The sequence below is a fragment of the Triturus cristatus genome, chromosome 3_2, assembly GCF_964204655.1.
Source record: "Triturus cristatus chromosome 3_2, aTriCri1.1, whole genome shotgun sequence".
NCBI classification, from domain to species: domain Eukaryota; kingdom Metazoa; phylum Chordata; class Amphibia; order Caudata; family Salamandridae; genus Triturus; species Triturus cristatus.
In genome coordinates this window covers 917,532,191-917,552,555 of record NC_140584.1, presented here as the reverse complement: position 1 = coordinate 917,552,555, position 20,365 = coordinate 917,532,191, and the positions used below count along the sequence as shown (strand labels likewise).

General features: G+C 42.2%; 5 non-coding genes across 5 annotated transcripts; all 5 read right to left on the bottom strand.

Moving 5' to 3' along the window:
• Positions 1-2,118: 2,118 nt before the first annotated feature.
• On the bottom strand, positions 2,119-2,334 carry LOC146858459 (small nucleolar RNA U3). The gene has a single exon (XR_014980539.1). It is a non-coding gene; the product is annotated as a small nucleolar RNA U3 (small nucleolar RNA).
• A 3,161-nt stretch (positions 2,335-5,495) lies between these two features.
• Positions 5,496-5,711, bottom strand: LOC146858458 (small nucleolar RNA U3). Its single transcript, XR_014980218.1, has one exon. It is a non-coding gene; the product is annotated as a small nucleolar RNA U3 (small nucleolar RNA).
• Positions 5,712-11,336: 5,625 nt separating this feature from the next.
• Positions 11,337-11,552, bottom strand: LOC146858457 (small nucleolar RNA U3). Its single transcript, XR_014980208.1, has one exon. It is a non-coding gene; the product is annotated as a small nucleolar RNA U3 (small nucleolar RNA).
• A 3,162-nt stretch (positions 11,553-14,714) lies between these two features.
• LOC146858456 (small nucleolar RNA U3) lies at positions 14,715-14,930 on the bottom strand. Its single transcript, XR_014980663.1, has one exon. It is a non-coding gene; the product is annotated as a small nucleolar RNA U3 (small nucleolar RNA).
• Positions 14,931-18,091: 3,161 nt separating this feature from the next.
• Positions 18,092-18,307, bottom strand: LOC146858455 (small nucleolar RNA U3). The gene has a single exon (XR_014980666.1). It is a non-coding gene; the product is annotated as a small nucleolar RNA U3 (small nucleolar RNA).
• Between the last annotated feature and the right edge of the window lie 2,058 nt (positions 18,308-20,365).

Genomic DNA, 20,365 nt, shown 5'->3' with positions numbered 1-20,365 from the left:
AATTAGGCGATCATTTTTTATCACCAGCTTGATGATATGCCCCTAACTGTTCCCCAGTTCACATGTAAGACTCTAAGCAGACGATGAACTTCGACGGGGGTCCAGACTTAGTGAAAAACCTCTTGCAGCACATACGGGAGATAACGGAACCTATCACTTTCAGAAGAGCCCTGAATGCCTGGCTATCTAAGAATGCGTTCACATGAACAACTTGTACTACCACCCAGCTTGAATTCATGCAGCTTTTCAAAGCTAAAAGACCTTTAGGTGTCTCAGCACTACAGAAGTATCCAAAATATAGTTTATGTTTTGTGTACAGAAGACTTTTTACACTGGGAAGTGAATACTTGCCAGAAACGTTTTGTATCTAATATTCATTAGAACAGGAATTGAAATTTTCAGTATATAATTCCGTTTTACAGCATATCCTCAAATGAAGAAAGGAACGGCCATCAACAGTAGACAGTTGTTTCAAAAATTAAACTCTGCCTGCGCACTTCCTTCTTAGATCAGAACTTATCTGCAACACATTTGGGCCACTTACAAATACTATTTCAATCTTGATTCTACATAACATATCAAGACAAAGAGTTTTATAACTCTATGCCAAGCTGTCCAAGGGTTACAGGAAGATATCACAAGAGCATTTTTTCTGCCACCTGGCTAAGCTCTCAGCAGATCAGTGATAGATAATTAAAACCTGACGCTGCAATCTATGCAGCTAACTAAAGTTTAATTCAGCATGATAGACTAAAGTTGAAGGCACTGGACAAACACAAGAAAGGGGACCAGGAAAATCGCCTCTTGGGGCAGGCTAAAAGGCTATCACAATATGGTCTCAACTTTGTAATTTTTACGTAAAAACAGACCATGGCTGGAAAAGCAGTCGGGCGATGCCCCAGACTCTTACAAAGCCAAGAAGAGGCAAAGGCTCTGGGTATTCACCTGGCCTGTCACCAAACTGTAAACTTCTACAATTTACGGCCTGGCGCCAGCCCACCTACCTCGTTTCATAGGTGTCGCAGCATAGTGGATATCCAAAATGGTGGCATTTGGGGTTCTAACCATTACAGCTATAGAACTTTCAAGGCACAGGGCTTATTTTACTATTTACAACCAGCTGATATTCCGATTCTCTACATGAGGCTCTCAATCTTCCAGTGTTCTAAAATACCATAGGACAACGCTACAGGGGGGTACAATGGTCATTAAATACCCTCTGTTTGAGTTATAGACTCAAGTTAAAGCTGAGCTTCTATATCGAGGGGATAGAACATTTAATCAATGTGATACCCGAGGCAGAAAGTCTATACTGATATCACAACATTCCAGTCAATGAAGTAAGAATACTCTAACTTGAACCAGGAGAACCAAAAAAATGGCACTTGCTGGAGCAGGTGGCTCGTTCTGACCAATATTCGATCGCTGCAACTCCTCTGTCCCCAAAGGATCTTGCAAAATTCCAAAGTTCGAATGCATCAAGCCCTTGATGTACTAAGGGTTGCACAGGGGCTTGTTGGGAGCTGCAAGATTTTGTGCTGAGCACGCAAGCTTTTATAATGAAAAGTAGACAGACGCAGTCCCTTACTTCTGCTTTGCACCGCACGAATTCCTGTGAAAACTTTAACAAATACCAAAGGAGTAGTTTTTCATCCTTAGCAGTCTAAGATCCACCGCAGCCTTGTAAGTTGTAAGAAGCCAGGGTGTTACGCTTCCTCTTACTCTAAACGGCCTAACTAGCATTAGCAGGTTTCTTTTAACAGTCTATTCGAAAGAGTGATAAATCTTTTGAGTAGCAGTAGTTGCCTTGCAGAAGTCTAGGCTCTACAAATAGCTCATACGCACAGTCCATTTAAAATGTACTCTTTACTATCCATGTTCGAAAAACAAAGCTTTTTTTATAAATAACATACCAAATTATCAACTGATGGTGAGAGGTGCCTTTCAAAGAGAACCTCTTGCAAAAACCACAAGTCCAAGAAAGCTCAACAGCTTCTAATAAGTATTCATATACTCAACAGTTAAGTTACAAGAAACCAAAGAAATCAAAAAAGAAATTACAAACTAAACAAGAAATTAGAAACTGATAGACTTTCTTACACCCAAAAATAAAAGCTAACCACTCAGTTTGTGTTCTCTTTCTCCAATCCTCCTGAAAGGAACAGGAACGATCATCAATAGCAAACAGCAGCTACATGAATGCAACACTGTTCACTCACTTCACGCCCAAAAGAGAAAACTACAATTCTTCCTCGTGGTTAGCGAAGACCAGACACTTTCAAACACATTTCCTCAGTTAAAAACTATAGAAATGATCCCTGAAAGTATAGTCTTAACAAAATTCTTTATAGCTCACACAGACAGAAAGGGTGGAAACCCTTCCTACTTACAGTAAGACAAGGTTCGGCATCATCAACGGAAATAAAAACATATAAATATAAACATATTTTTTACTCCACAAGATAATATTCCACAGATGCACACGCATACGCCTTTATTTACATTAAAGCCTACTCAATAGATCCTGGTGAGACACTGCTTTATAAATTTGCATATTTTAAATCAGCAACCAATCAAATTCAGCCTGCCTGTTCCTGACCCAATGCTGTACCACAGGGAGAGTTGGAAAATTCTTCAAAAAACTGCAGGTTCCACAAGATCATACAGATGATTTTTAATCCGAATAGTTGGTCCAGATTAGCATCTGTCAAACAGCCAAAAGAGTGACACTGGTCACTAGCGAGAAGGGACCTGCTAAGGTTGCAAGCGTGGAAACAAACGTTGTAGCATTCAAGCTACCTTTAAATTTTGAACAGTTGCACCACAGATCAAATGTACGGCAACATCTTTGATTAGTTTCCCCAAACAAACTAAGGGGCATATCAGCAACAACCGGCGATAATTATCGCTAAGCGCACTTAGCGCTAGGATAATTATCGCCGGCTAGCGTGGATTATTATCACTGAGATAACGTGCTTTTAGCAACCCTTATCTCAAAAACGATAAAAATCCTAACGCTAACTGCCTAACGTGAGATTATCGCTGGAAACCCAGCAAAAATGTCACGAAGTGTGGCGTTAGCTTGCTGATAGGGACTCACAAACTTAGCCATGATATCCACCTTACATAGGATACCATGGCTAAGTCAGTCCTGAAGCAGGCGTAAGGAAAGTAGCAATAACAGGGGTTATCGCTACTTTTCCTTCCGCTATGCTTCATAGCGTGGGCCTTGATGATAGGAGAAATGTCGCTTAGCGACATTTCTCCTGTCATGTCAGGTCAGGTACGCCCACTTTGCATCTCATTAGAGATGCAAAGCTGGGCGTTAGGAATCCCGACGCTAATGCAAGGTTTCACGCGTTAGCGTGACCTTGCTAATTAGGCGATCATTTTTTATCACCAGCTTGATGATATGCCCCTAACTGTTCCCCAGTTCACATGTAAGACTCTAAGAGGACGATGAACTTCGACGGGGGTCCAGACTTAGTGAAAAACCTCTTGCAGCACATACGGGAGATAACGGAACCTATCACTTTCAGAAGAGCCCTGAATGCCTGGCTATCTAAGAAAGCGTTCACATGAACAACTTGTACTACCACCCAGCTTGAATTCATGCAGCTTTTCAAAGCTAAAAGACCTTTAGGTGTCTCAGCACTACAGAAGTATCCAAAATATAGTTTATGTTTTGTGTACAGAAGACTTTTTACACTGGGAAGTGAATACTTGCCAGAAACGTTTTGTATCTAATATTTATTAGAACAGGAATTGAACTTTTCAGTATATAATTCCGTTTTACAGCATATCCTCAAATGAAGAAAGGAACGGCCATCAACAGTAGACAGTTGTTTCAAAAATTAAACTCTGCCTGTGCCCTTCCTTTTTAGATCAGAACTTATCTGCAACACCTTTGGGCCACTTACAAATACTATTTCAATCTTGATTCTACATAACATATCAAGACAAAGAGTTTTATAACTCTATGCCAAGCTGTCCAAGGGTTACAGGAAGATATCACAAGAGCATTTTTTCTGCCACCTGGCTAAGCTCTCAGCAGATCAGTGATAGATAATTAAAACCTGACGCTGCAATCTATGCAGCTAACTAAAGTTTAATTCAGCATGATAGACTAAAGTTGAAGGCACTGGACAAACACAAGAAAGGGGACCAGGAAAATCGCCTCTTGGGGCAGGCTAAAAGGCTATCACAATATGGTCTCAACTTTGTAATTTTTACGTAAAAACAGACCATGGCTGGAAAAGCAGTCGGGCGATGCCCCAGACTCTTACAAAGCCAAGAAGAGGCAAAGGCTCTGGGTATTCACCTGGCCTGTCACCAAACTGTAAACTTCTACAATTTACGGCCTGGCGCCGGCCCACCTACCTCGTTTCATAGGTGTCGCAGCATAGTGGATATCCAAAATGGTGGCATTTGGGGTTCTAACCATTACAGCTATAGAACTTTCAAGGCACAGGGCTTATTTTACTATTTACAACCAGCTGATATTCCGATTCTCTACATGAGGCTCTCAATCTTCCAGTGTTCTAAAATACCATAGGACAACGCTACAGGGGGCTACAATGGTCATTAAATACCCTCTGTTTGAGTTATAGACTCAAGTTAAAGCTGAGCTTCTATATCGAGGGGATAGAACATTTAAACAATGTGATACCCGAGGCAGAAAGTCTATAATGATATCACAACATTCCAGTCAATGAAGTAAGAATACTCTAACTTGAACCAGGAGAACCAAAAAAATGGCACTTGCTGGAGCAGGTGGCTCGTTCTGACCATTATTCGATCGTTGCAACTCCTCTGTCCCCCAATGGATCTTGCAAAATTCCAAAGTTCGAATGCATCAAGCCCTTGATGTACTAAGGGTTGCACAGGGGCTTGTTGGGAGCTGCAAGATTTTGTGCTGAGCACGCAAGCTTTTATAATGAAAAGTAAACAGACGCAGTCCCTTACTTCTGCTTTGCACCGCACGAATTCCTGTGAAAACTTTAACAAATACCAAAGGAGTAGTTTTTCATCCTTAGCAGTCTAAGATCCACCGCAGCCTTGTAAGTTGTAAGAAGCCAGGGTGTTACGCTTCCTCTTACTCTAAACGGCCTAACTAGCATTAGCAGGTTTCTTTAAACAGTCTATTCGAAAGAGTGATAAATCTTTTGAGTAGCAGTAGTTGCCTTGCAGAAGTCTAGGCTCTACAAACAGCTCATACGCACAGTCCATTTAAAATGTACTCTTTACTATCCATGTTCGAAAAACAAAGCTTTTTTTATAAATAACATACCAAATTATCAACTGATGGTGAGAGGTGCCTTTCAAAGAGAACCTCTTGCAAAAACCACAAGTCCAAGAAAGCTCAACAGCTTCTAATAAGTATTCATATACTCAACAGTTAAGTTACAAGAAACCAAAGAAATCAAAAAAGAAATGACAAACTAAACAAGAAATTAGAAACTGATAGACTTTCTTACACCCAAAAATAAAAGCTAACCACTCAGTTTGTGTTCTCTTTCTCCAATCCTCCTGAAAGGAACAGGAACGATCATCAATAGCAAACAGCAGCTACATGAATGCAACACTGTTCACTCACTTCACGCCCAAAAGAGAAAACTACAATTCTTCCTCGTGGTTAGCAAAGACCAGACACTTTCAAACACATTTCCTCAGTTAAACACTATAGAAATGATCCCAGAAAGTATAGTCTTAACAAAATTCTTTATAGCTCACACAGACAGAAAGGGTGGAAACCCTTCCTACTTACAGTAAGACAAGGTTCGGCATCATCAACGGAAATAAAAACATATAAATATAAACATATTTTTTACTCCACAAGATAATATTCCACAGATGCACATGCATACGCCTTTATTTACATTAAAGCCTACTCAATAGATCCTGGTGAGACACTGCTTTATAAATTTGCATATTTTAAATCAGCAACCAATCAAATTCAGCCTGCCTGTTCCTGACCCAATGCTGTACCACAGGGAGAGTTGGAAAATTCTTCAAAAAACTGCAGGTTCCACAAGATCATACAGATGATTTTTAATCCGAATAGTTGGTCCAGATTAGCATCTGTCAAACAGCCAAAAGAGTGACACTGATCATTAGCGAGAAGGGACCTGCTAAGGTTGCAAGCGTGGAAACAAACGTTGTAGCATTCAAGCTACCTTTAAATTTTGAACAGTTGCACCACAGATCAAATGTACGGCAACATCTTTTATTAGTTTCCCCAAACAAACTAAGGGGCATATCAGCAACAACCGGCGATAATTATCGCTAAGCGCACTTTGCGCTAGGATAATTATCGCCGGCTAGCGTGGATTATTATCGCTGAGATAACGTGCTATTAGCAACGCTTATCTCAAAAACGATAAAAATCCTAACGCTAACTGCCTAACGTGAGATTATCGCTGGAAACCCAGCGATAATGTCACGAAGTGTGGCGTTAGCTTGCTGATAGGGACTCACAAACTTAGCCATGATATCCACCTTACATAGGATACCATGGCTAAGTCAGTCCTGAAGCAGGCGTAAGGAAAGTAGCAATAACAGGGGTTATCGCTACTTTTCCTGCCGCTATGCTTCATAGCGTGGGCCTTGATGATAGGAGAAATGTCGCTTAGCGACATTTCTCCTGTCATGTCAGGTCAGGTACGCCCACTTTGCATCTCATTAGAGATGCAAAGCTGGGCGTTAGGAATCCCGACGCTAATGCAAGGTTTCACGCGTTAGCGTGACCTTGCTAATTAGGCGATCATTTTTTATCACCAGCTTGATGATATGCCCCTAACTGTTCCCCAGTTCACATGTAAGACTCTAAGCAGACGATGAACTTCGACGGGGGTCCAGACTTAGTGAAAAACCTCTTGCAGCACATACGGGAGATAACGGAACCTATCACTTTCAGAAGAGCCCTGAATGCCTGGCTATCTAAGAAAGCGTTCACATGAACAACTTGTACTACCACCCAGCTTGAATTCATGCAGCTTTTCAAAGCTAAAAGACCTTTAGGTGTCTCAGCACTACAGAAGTATCCAAAATATAGTTTATGTTTTGTGTACAGAAGACTTTTTACACTGGGAAGTGAATACTTGCATCACATCGCACGGAACTTACTAGAAGATCTGGAGGCCCTCCAACTCACCCAGCTGGTGGCGGCTCCGACCCATGGAAAAGGCAATTTGCTAGACCCCATTTTCAGCAACTGCCTGGACCTAACGGTTGATCCACCCATCCCCCTTCCGTGGTCAGACCATTTTCTGGTCCCCTTCTCGTGGGCCACTTATAAAAATCCCCAAGTACCCCCTCAAGTGACCATCAGGAGGAACTGGTCAAAACTCCCGTTGGAATCCTGGCTGCACCAACTGGATTCCACTTGCCCCTCCCCCTGCGCGGATCCTAATGTGGGAAATGACATCTATAGAGACTGGATCACCCGTTCATTAGACTCCACTCTCCCGATGCGTAAATCCTCCTCTAAGAGACTTCAGAAATCTGCCCCATGGTTTTCTGACTCTCTAAAACAGCTAAAACGCACTTGCAGACAAAAAGAGAGAGCTTGGCGCCTAGATTTCCTCCCAGAAAAGAAGACCTCTTATAAAGAGGCCATCAAGGTATATAAAGAAGGGATTAGAGCAGCCCAGGCTACCTACTTTTCAGAGAAAATAATGGAAGCGAAGTCCAAACCTAAGGAAATCTTCCAAATTATAAAACAATGCTCTAGCGCCACCACGGCTCCCCCCCCTATCAAATCCCAGAAGCAATGTAACGAGCTTGCAGATTTTTTCCATAACAAAGTTTCAAAAATTTATTCCACCTTTCCACCTGCAGCTACCCCCCCGGAAGCATTCAAACCATCTCGCCTCAGACCACCCCCCCGTCCAGGCCAGCCGTCGCTCGAGCACTTTCTCCCCCTTGACCTCGACACTTTAGGCAAAGTGGCCCGTGCGGTCAAGTCGGGATCTCCCCGTGACCCTGCCCCTCCAGATATCCTGATGCAGGCAAGTAAAACCATCCTGCCTGTAATCTTGGATCTCTTGAACTCGTCCATCTCTGCATGCTCTGTCCCCACTGCCTGGAAGCAGGCCATGGTACGGGCACTGCTAAAGAAACCGAGCCTAGACCCAAACGATCTGTCAAGTTACCGTCCCATCTCACTCCTTCCTTGGACGAGCAAGGTGCTAGAGAAGCACATAAATGCCCAGCTGGTGCAGTACCTGGAGGATCACTCGCTGTTACACACATCTCAGACAGGTTTTAGACCTCAACACGGGACAGAAACCGCCTTGTTAGCAGTCACCGAAGATACTAGAAGGATTCTGGACCAAGGAGGATCAGTGGCAGTGATCCTCCTTGATCTAAGCGGCGCATTCGATACGGTCAGCTACTCCACCTTGCTGGACCGTCTCCATAACATCGGAGTTTCAGGTGACGCTTTAAGGTGGCTGGAATCCTTTCTGTCTGGGAGGTCGTTTCAGATCTTCGACGGTGTAACAGTATCCTCAAGCAAACCCCTGAGCTGCGGAGTACCACAGGGCTCTTCCCTGAGCCCTGTGCTGTTCAACGTCTACATGAGGCCGCTGGCAAGTGTCGTCGAACCACATGGCATCAAAATCGTGTCATACGCCGACGACACCCAGCTGGTGGTCTCGCTGGCCACCGAGAACAGTAAGTGCTCCCCTGCCGATCTGCTACACTGCCTAGAGGACATAAAGGGTTGGATGACCAACTCCTCCCTTAAATTAAATGGAGATAAGACGGAACTCATGCTCCTAGGCCCACCTTCTCCAGTTCCATTCACCTCCCTGTGGCCTAATGCACTGGGTCCCCCCCCCACCCCAAGGGAAAGCGTGAAGAGCCTGGGAGTATGGTTGGACAGCAAACTCTCCTTCTCCACCCAGGCCACTAAACTATCTGCCACATGCTTTGGCCTTCTAAGAACCTTGAGGAAGGTTCTTCCACTGCTGCCACTAGAAGCCAAAAAGGTTGCGGTCCAAGGGCTAATCCAGTCTCGCCTTGACTCGAACAATGCCCTATACATGGGGGCACCTGAGTTTACACTTCGAAAACTGCAGGTTGTCCAGAACTGTGCAGCTCGTTCCTTGCTAGAAATCCCGCGCACTCAGTCTGCTAAACCTGCCCTAAAAATTCTCCACTGGCTGCCAGTGAGGCAGAGGATAGCCTTCAAAGCACTGTGCCTGGCGCACCGCACTTTCTGGAACACAAGCCCAGCGATCAACAGAAATCTTGTTAACCCCTACCATCCCAACCGGAACCTACGATCAAAGGAGGCCTTCCTTGCCGTCATTCCCAGAGTAAAGCGAGCCAGAGCAGGGGGAAGAATGTTCTCGCTGAATACCGCCAGGCTCTGGAACGACCTTCCCCTCCCACTCCGGTCCAACTCAAATCTTCTATCATTCCGCAAAAACTTAAAAACATGGCTGTTTGACAAACCCACTGTACCATAGCACCTCCTCCGTCACTTCTGGTCAGCTTAGCGCTTGGACGCCCATGGGCAGCAATCGCGCTCTACAAATACCATTACAATTACAATTACAATTACAAACGTTTTGTATCTAATATTTATTAGAACAGGAATTGAACTTTTCAGTATATAATTCCGTTTTACAGCATATCCTCAAATGAAGAAAGGAACGGCCATCAACAGTAGACAGTTGTTTCAAAAATTAAACTCTGCCTGTGCCCTTACTTTTTAGATCAGAACTTATCTGCAACACCTTTGGGCCACTTACAAATACTATTTCAATCTTGATTCTACATAACATATCAAGACAAAGAGTTTTATAACTCTATGCCAAGCTGTCCAAGGGTTACAGGAAGATATCACAAGAGCATTTTTTCTGCCACCTGGCTAAGCTCTCAGCAGATCAGTGATAGATAATTAAAACCTGACGCTGCAATCTATGCAGCTAACTAAAGTTTAATTCAGCATGATAGACTAAAGTTGAAGGCACTGGACAAACATAAGAAAGGGGACCAGGAAAATCGCCTCTTGGGGCAGGCTAAAAGGCTATCACAATATGGTCTCAACTTTGTAATTTTTACGTAAAAACAGACCATGGCTGGAAAAGCAGTCGGGCGATGCCCCAGACTCTTACAAAGCCAAGAAGAGGCAAAGGCTCTGGGTATTCACCTGGCCTGTCACCAAACTGTAAACTTCTACAATTTACGGCCTGGCGCCAGCCCACCTACCTCGTTTCATAGGTGTCGCAGCATAGTGGATATCCAAAATGGTGGCATTTGGGGTTCTAGCCATTACAGCTATAGAACTTTCAAGGCACAGGGCTTATTTTACTATTTACAACCAGCTGATATTCCGATTCTCTACATGAGGCTCTCAATCTTCCAGTGTTCTAAAATACCATAGGACAACGCTACAGGGGGCTACAATGGTCATTAAATACCCTCTGTTTGAGTTATAGACTCAAGTTAAAGCTGAGCTTCTATATCGAGGGGATAGAACATTTAATCAATGTGATACCCGAGGCAGAAAGTCTATACTGATATCACAACATTCCCGTCAATGAAGTAAGAATACTCTAACTTGAACCAGGAGAACCAAAAAAATGGCACTTGCTGGAGCAGGTGGCTCGTTCTGACCATTATTCGATCGTTGCAACTCCTCTGTCCCCCAATGGATCTTGCAAAATTCCAAAGTTCGAATGCATCAAGCCCTTGATGTACAAAGGGTTGCACAGGGGCTTGTTGGGAGCTGCAAGATTTTGTGCTGAGCACGCAAGCTTTTATAATGAAAAGTAAACAGACGCAGTCCCTTACTTCTGCTTTGCACCGCACGAATTCCTGTGAAAACTTTAACAAATACCAAAGGAGTAGTTTTTCATCCTTAGCAGTCTAAGATCCACCGCAGCCTTGTAAGTTGTAAGAAGCCAGGGTGTTACGCTTCCTCTTACTCTAAACGGCCTAACTAGCATTAGCAGGTTTCTTTAAACAGTCTATTCGAAAGAGTGATAAATCGTTTGAGTAGCAGTAGTTGCCTTGCAGAAGTCTAGGCTCTACAAATGGCTCATACGCACAATCCATTTAAAATTTACTCTTTACTATCCATGTTCTAAAAACAAAGCTTTTTTTATAAATACCATACCAAATTATCAACTGATGGTGAGAGGTGCCTTTCAAAGAGAACCTCTTGCAAAAACCACAAGTCCAAGAAAGCTCAACAGCTTCTAATAAGTATTCATATACTCAACAGTTAAGTTACAAGAAACCAAAGAAATCAAAAAAGAAATGACAAACTAAACAAGAAATTAGAAACTGATAGACTTTCTTACACCCAAAAATAAAAGCTAACCACTCAGTTTGTGTTCTCTTTCTCCAATCCTCCTGAAAAGAACAGGAACGATCATCAATAGCAAACAGCAGCTACATGAATGCAACACTGTTCACTCACTTCACGCCCAAAAGAGAAAACTACAATTCTTCCTCGTGGTTAGCGAAAACCAGACACTTTCAAACACATTTCCTCAGTTAAAAACTATAGAAATGATCCCAGAAAGTATAGTCTTAACAAAATTCTTTATAGCTCACACAGACAGAAAGGGTGGAAACCCTTCCTACTTACAGTAAGACAAGGTTCGGCATCATCAACGGAAATAAAAACATATAAATATAAACATATTTTTTACTCCACAAGATAATATTCCACAGATGCACACGCATACGCCTTTATTTACATTAAAGCCTACTCAATAGATCCTGGTGAGACACTGCTTTATAAATTTGCATATTTTAAATCAGCAACCAATCAAATTCAGCCTGCCTGTTCCTGACCCAATGCTGTACCACAGGGAGAGTTGGAAAATTTCTTTAAAAAACTGCAGGTTCCACAAGATCATACAGATGATTTTTAATCCGAATAGTTGGTCCAGATTAGCATCTGTCAAACAGCCAAAAGAGTGACACTGATCACTAGCGAGAAGGGACCTGCTAAGGTTGCAAGCGTGGAAACAAACGTTGTAGCATTCAAGCTACCTTTAAATTTTGAACAGTTGCACCACAGATCAAATGTACGGCAACATCTTTGATTAGTTTCCTCAAACAAACTAAGGGGCATATCAGCAACAACCGGCGATAATTATCGCTAAGCGCACTTAGCGCTAGGATAATTATTGCCGGCTAGCGTGGATTATTATCGCTGAGATAACGTGCTATTAGCAACGCTTATCTCAAAAACGATAAAAATCCTAACGCTAACTGCCTAATGTGAGATTATCGCTGGAAACCCAGCGATAATGTCACGATGTGTGGCGTTAGCTTGCTGATAGGGACTCACAAACTTAGCCATGATATCCACCTTACATAGGATACCATGGCTAAGTCAGTCCTGAAGCAGGCGTAAGGAAAGTAGCAATAACAGGGGTTATCGCTACTTTTCCTGCCGCTATGCTTCATAGCGTGGGCCTTGATGATAGGAGAAATGTCGCTTAGCGTCATTTCTCCTGTCATGTCAGGTCAGGTACGCCCACTTTGCATCTCATTAGAGATGCAAAGCTGGGCGTTAGGAATCCCGACGCTAATGCAAGGTTTCACGCGTTAGCGTGACCTTGCTAATTAGGCGATCATTTTTTATCACCAGCTTGATGATATGCCCCTAACTGTTCCCCAGTTCAAATGTAAGACTCTAAGCAGACGATGAACTTCGACGGGGGTCCAGACTTAGTGAAAAACCTCTTGCAGCACATACGGGAGATAACGGAACCTATCACTTTCAGAAGAGCCCTGAATGCCTGGCTATCTAAGAAAGCGTTCACATGAACAACTTGTACTACCACCCAGCTTGAATTCATGCAGCTTTTCAAATCTAAAAGACCTTTAGGTGTCTCAGCACTACAGAAGTATCCAAAATATAGTTTATGTTTTGTGTACAGAAGACTTTTTACACTGGGAAGTGAATACTTGCCAGAAACGTTTTGTATCTAATATTTATTAGAACAGGAATTGAACTTTTCAGTATATAATTCCGTTTTACAGCATATCCTCAAATGAAGAAAGGAACGGCCATCAACAGTAGACAGTTGTTTCAAAAATTAAACTCTGCCTGTGCCCTTCCTTTTTAGATCAGAACTTATCTGCAACACCTTTGGGCCACTTACAAATACTATTTCAATCTTGATTCTACATAACATATCAAGACAAAGAGTTTTATAACTCTATGCCAAGCTGTCCAAGGGTTACAGGAAGATATCACAAGAGCATTTTTTCTGCCACCTGGCTAAGCTCTCAGCAGATCAGTGATGGATAATTAAAACCTGACGCTGCAATCTATGCAGCTAACTAAAGTTTAATTCAGCATGATAGACTAAAGTTGAAGGCACTGGACAAACACAAGAAAGGGGACCAGGAAAATCGCCTCTTGGGGCAGGCTAAAAGGCTATCACAATATGGTCTCAACTTTGTAATTTTTACGTAAAAACAGACCATGGCTGGAAAAGCAGTCGGGCGATGCCCCAGACTCTTACAAAGCCAAGAAGAGGCAAAGGCTCTGGGTATTCACCTGGCCTGTCACCAAACTGTAAACTTCTACAATTTACGGCCTGGCGCCAGCCCACCTACCTCGTTTCATAGGTGTCGCAGCATAGAGGATATCCAAAATGGTGGCATTTGGGGTTCTAGCCATTACAGCTATAGAACTTTCAAGGCACAGGGCTTATTTTACTATTTACAACCAGCTGATATTCCGATTCTCTACATGAGGCTCTCAATCTTCCAGTGTTCTAAAATACCATAGGACAACGCTACAGGGGGCTACAATGGTCATTAAATACCCTCTGTTTGAGTTATAGACTCAAGTTAAAGCTGAGCTTCTATATCGAGGGGATAGAACATGTAATCAATGTGATACCCGAGGCAGAAAGTCTATACTGATATCACAACATTCCCGTCAATGAAGTAAGAATACTCTAACTTGAACCAGGAGAACCAAAAAAATGGCACTTGCTGGAGCAGGTGGCTCGTTCTGACCATTATTCGATCGTTGCAACTCCTCTGTCCCCCAATGGATCTTGCAAAATTCCAAAGTTCGAATGCATCAAGCCCTTGATGTACTAAGGGTTGCACAGGGGCTTGTTGGGAGCTGCAAGATTTTGTGCTGAGCACGCAAGCTTTTATAATGAAAAGTAAACAGACGCAGTCCCTTACTTCTGCTTTGCACCGCACGAATTCCTGTGAAAACTTTAACAAATACCAAAGGAGTAGTTTTTCATCCTTAGCAGTCTAAGATCCACCGCAGCCTTGTAAGTTGTAAGAAGCCAGGGTGTTACGCTTCCTCTTACTCTAAACGGCCTAACTAGCATTAGCAGGTTTCTTTAAACAGTCTATTCGAAAGAGTGATAAATCTTTTGAGTAGCAGTAGTTGCCTTGCAGAAGTCTAGGCTCTACAAACAGCTCATACGCACAGTCCATTTAAAATGTACTCTTTACTATCCATGTTCGAAAAACAAAGCTTTTTTTATAAATAACATACCAAATTATCAACTGATGGTGAGAGGTGCCTTTCAAAGAGAACCTCTTGCAAAAACCACAAGTCCAAGAAAGCTCAACAGCTTCTAATAAGTATTCATATACTCAACAGTTAAGTTACAAGAAACCAAAGAAATCAAAAAAGAAATGACAAACTAAACAAAAAATTAGAAACTGATAGACTTTCTTACACCCAAAAATAAAAGCTAACCACTCAGTTTGTGTTCTCTTTCTCCAATCCTCCTGAAAGGAACAGGAACGATCATCAATAGCTAACAGCAGCTACATGAATGCAACACTGTTCACTCACTTCACGCCCAAAAGAGAAAACTACAATTCTTCCTCGTGGTTAGCGAAGACCAGACACTTTCAAACACATTTCCTCAGTTAAAAACTATAGAAATGATCCCTGAAAGTATAGTCTTAACAAAATTCTTTATAGCTCACACAGACAGAAAGGGTGGAAACCCTTCCTACTTACAGTAAGACAAGGTTCGGCATCATCAACGGAAATAAAAACATATAAATATAAACATATTTTTTACTCCACAAGATAATATTCCACAGATGCACATGCATACGCCTTTATTTACATTAAAGCCTACTCAATAGATCCTGGTGAGACACTGCTTTATAAATTTGCATATTTTAAATCAGCAACCAATCAAATTCAGCCTGCCTGTTCCTGACCCAATGCTGTACCACAGGGAGAGTTGGAAAATTCTTCAAAAAACTGCAGGTTCCACAAGATCATACAGATGATTTTTAATCCGAATAGTTGGTCCAGATTAGCATCTGTCAAACAGCCAAAAGAGTGACACTGATCATTAGCGAGAAGGGACCTGCTAAGGTTGCAAGCGTGGAAACAAACGTTGTAGCATTCAAGCTACCTTTAAATTTTGAACAGTTGCACCACAGATCAAATGTACGGCAACATCTTTTATTAGTTTCCCCAAACAAACTAAGGGGCATATCAGCAACAACCGGCGATAATTATCGCTAAGCGCACTTTGCGCTAGGATAATTATCGCCGGCTAGCGTGGATTATTATCGCTGAGATAACGTGCTATTAGCAACGCTTATCTCAAAAACGATAAAAATCCTAACGCTAACTGCCTAACGTGAGATTATCGCTGGAAACCCAGCGATAATGTCACGAAGTGTGGCGTTAGCTTGCTGATAGGGACTCACAAACTTAGCCATGATATCCACCTTACATAGGATACCATGGCTAAGTCAGTCCTGAAGCAGGCGTAAGGAAAGTAGCAATAACTGGGGTTATCGCTACTTTTCCTGCCGCTATGCTTCATAGCGTGGGCCTTGATGATAGGAGAAATGTCGCTTAGCGACATTTCTCCTGTCATGTCAGGTCAGGTACGCCCACTTTGCATCTCATTAGAGATGCAAAGCTGGGCGTTAGGAATCCCGACGCTAATGCAAGGTTTCACGCGTTAGCGTGACCTTGCTAATTAGGCGATCATTTTTTATCACCAGCTTGATGATATGCCCCTAACTGTTCCCCAGTTCACATGTAAGACTCTAAGCAGACGATGAACTTCGACGGGGGTCCAGACTTAGTGAAAAACCTCTTGCAGCACATACGGGAGATAACGGAACCTATCACTTTCAGAAGAGCCCTGAATGCCTGGCTATCTAAGAAAGCGTTCACATGAACAACTTGTACTACCACCCAGCTTGAATTCATGCAGCTTTTCAAATCTAAAAGACCTTTAGGTGTCTCAGCACTACAGAAGTATCCAAAATATAGTTTATGTTTTGTGTACAGAAGACTTTTTACACTGGGAAGTGAATACTTGCCAGAAACGTTTTGTATCTAATATTTATTAGAACAGGAATTGAACTTTTCAGTATATAATTCCGTTTTACAGCATATCCTCAAATGAAGAAAGGAACGGCCATCAACAGTAGACAGTTGTTTCAAAAATTAAACTCTGCCTGTGCCCTTCCTTTTTAGATCAGAACTTATCTGCAACACCTTTGGGCCACTTACAAATACTATTTCAATCTTGATTCTACATAACATATCAAGACAAAGAGTTTTATAACTCTATGCCAAGCTGTCCGAGGGTTACAGGAAGATATCACAAGAGCATTTTTTCTGCCACCTGGCTAAGCTCTCAGCAGATCAGTGATAGATAATTAAAACCTGACGCTGCAATCTATGCAGCTAACTAAAGTTTAATTCAGCATGGTAGACTAAAGTTGAAGGCACTGGACAAACACAAGAAAGGGGACCAGGAAAATCGCCTCTTGGGGCAGGCTAAAAGGCTATCACAATATGGTCTCAACTTTGTAATTTTTACGTAAAAACAGACCATGGCTGGAAAAGCAGTCGGGCGATGCCCCAGACTCTTACAAAGCCAAGAAGAGGCAAAGGCTCTGGGTATTCACCTGGCCTGTCACCAAACTGTAAACTTCTACAATTTACGGCCTGGCGCCAGCCCACCTACCTCGTTTCATAGGTGTCGCAGCATAGTGGATATCCAAAATGGTGGCATTTGGGGTTCTAGCCATTACAGCTATAGAACTTTCAAGGCACAGGGCTTATTTTACTATTTACAACCAGCTGATATTCCGATTCTCTACATGAGGCTCTCAATCTTCCAGTGTTCTAAAATACCATAGGACAACGCTACAGGGGGCTACAATGGTCATTAAATACCCTCTGTTTGAGTTATAGACTCAAGTTAAAGCTGAGCTTCTATATCGAGGGGATAGAACATGTAATCAATGTGATACCCGAGGCAGAAAGTCTATACTGATATCACAACATTCCCGTCAATGAAGTAAGAATACTCTAACTTGAACCAGGAGAACCAAAAAAATGGCACTTGCTGGAGCAGGTGGCTCGTTCTGACCATTATTCGATCGTTGCAACTCCTCTGTCCCCCAATGGATCTTGCAAAATTCCAAAGTTCGAATGCATCAAGCCCTTGATGTACTAAGGGTTGCACAGGGGCTTGTTGGGAGCTGCAAGATTTTGTGCTGAGCACGCAAGCTTTTATAATGAAAAGTAAACAGACGCAGTCCCTTACTTCTGCTTTGCACCGCACGAATTCCTGTGAAAACTTTAACAAATACCAAAGGAGTAGTTTTTCATCCTTAGCAGTCTAAGATCCACCGCAGCCTTGTAAGTTGTAAGAAGCCAGGGTGTTACGCTTCCTCTTACTCTAAACGGCCTAACTAGCATTAGCAGGTTTCTTTAAACAGTCTATTCGAAAGAGTGATAAATCTTTTGAGTAGCAGTAGTTGCCTTGCAGAAGTCTAGGCTCTACAAACAGCTCATACGCACAGTCTATTTAAAATGTACTCTTTACTATCCATGTTCGAAAAACAAAGCTTTTTTTATAAATAACATACCAAATTATCAACTGATGGTGAGAGGTGCCTTTCAAAGAGAACCTCTTGCAAAAACCACAAGTCCAAGAAAGCTCAACAGCTTCTAATAAGTATTCATATACTCAACAGTTAAGTTACAAGAAACCAAAGAAATCAAAAAAGAAATGACAAACTAAACAAGAAATTAGAAACTGATAGACTTTCTTACACCCAAAAATAAAAGCTAACCACTCAGTTTGTGTTCTCTTCCTCCAATCCTCCTGAAAGGAACAGGAACGATCATCAATAGCAAACAGCAGCTACATGAATGCAACACTGTTCACTCACTTCACGCCCAAAAGAGAAAACTACAATTCTTCCTCGTGGTTAGCGAAGACCAGACACTTTCAAACACATTTCCTCAGTTAAAAACTATAGAAATGATCCCTGAAAGTATATTCTTAACAAAATTCGTTATAGCTCACACAGACAGAAAGGGTGGAAACCCTTCCTACTTACAGTAAGACAGGGTTCGGCATCATCAACGGAAATAAAAACATATAAATATAAACATATTTTTTACTCCACAAGATAATATTCCACAGATGCACACGCATACGCCTTTATTTACAATAAAGCCTACTCAATAGATCCTGGTGAGACACTGCTTTATAAATTTGCATATTTTAAATCAGCAACCAATCAAATTCAGCCTGCCTGTTCCTGACCCAATGCTGTACCACAGGGAGAGTTGGAAAATTCTTCAAAAAACTGCAGGTTCCACAAGATCATACAGATGATTTTTAATCCGAATAGTTGGTCCAGATTAACATCTGTCAAACAGCCAAAAGAGTGACACTGATCACTAGCGAGAAGGGACCTGCTAAGGTTGCAAGCGTGGAAACAAACGTTGTAGCATTCAAGCTACCTTTACATTTTGAACAGTTGCACCACAGATCAAATGTCCGGCAACATCTTTGATTAGTTTCCCCAAAAAAACTAAGGGGCATATCAGCAACAACCGGCGATAATTATCGCTAAGCGCACTTAGCGCTAGGATAATTATCGCCGGCTAGCGTGGATTATTATCGCTGAGATAACGTGCTATTAGCAACGCTTATCTCAAAAACGATAAAAATCCTAACGCTAACTGCCTAACGTGAAATTATCGCTGGAAACCCAGCGATAATGTCACGAAGTGTGGCGTTAGCTTGCTGATAGGGACTCACAAACTTAGCCATGATATCCACCTTACATAGGATACCATGGCTAAGTCAGTCCTGAAGCAGGCGTAAGGAAAGTAGCAATAACAGGGGTTATCGCTACTTTTCCTGCCGCTATGCTTCATAGCGTGGGCCTTGATGATAGGAGAAATGTCACTTAGCGACATTTCTCCTGTCATGTCAGGTCAGGTACGCCCACTTTGCATCTCATTAGAGATGCAAAGCTGGGCGTTAGGAATCCCGACGCTAATGCAAGGTTTCACGCGTTAGCGTGACCTTGCTAATTAGGCGATCATTTCTTATCACCAGCTTGATGATATGCCCCTAACTGTTCCCCAGTTCACATGTAAGACTCTAAGCAGACGATGAACTTCGACGGGGGTCCAGACTTAGTGAAAAACCTCTTGCAGCACATACGGGAGATAACGGAACCTATCACTTTCAGAAGAGCCCTGAATGCCTGGCTATCTAAGAAAGCGTTCACATGAACAACTTGTACTACCACCCAGCTTGAATTCATGCAGCTTTTCAAAGCTAAAAGACCTTTAGGTGTCTCAGCACTACAGAAGTATCCAAAATATAGTTTATGTTTTGTGTACAGAAGACTTTTTACACTGGGAAGTGAATACTTGCCAGAAACGTTTTGTATCTAATATTCATTAGAACAGGAATTGAACTTTTCAGTATATAATTCCGTTTTACAGCATATCCTCAAATGAAGAAAGGAACGGCCATCAACAGTAGACAGTTGTTTCAAAAATTAAACTCTGCCTGTACCCCTCCTTTTTAGATCAGAACTTATCTTACATTTGTACTTATTGAAAAATGAAGAGAACCAAACTCACAGCAAAGACAATTCAGCGTTACTTCCACAGTTTTCTGCACTGCACTAAATGAGCACCTTTACCGTTTCAAGATGGCTGTGCATAGTCAGACTGCGCGAAGAATGTGTTTTACTACAGATCAGACAGAATCACCAGAGCACTTACTCTGTCGAAGCAAAGCCGCACCCGCGCTCTGATTCCACATCATACGGTGCCAAAACTGTAGGTGGCCTAGGAACTATTCTCAAAGCCTTGATTTTGATGCTCGAGCCAAGACTGGGATTTTTCTGGAAGTTTCATCCTAAAATATCTTTGCGAGATGTTCCACTTCCTATCTGAAAAGCGATTCACATGTTCAGAGGCAAAGCGTTATTTGCACTCGTTTTGATTACTGCAATGCTTTACACGAGGGAAAATTGGGAAAACTCTTCACAAAACTGCAGGTTCCACAAGACTGAGCAAGAAGACGGTTTT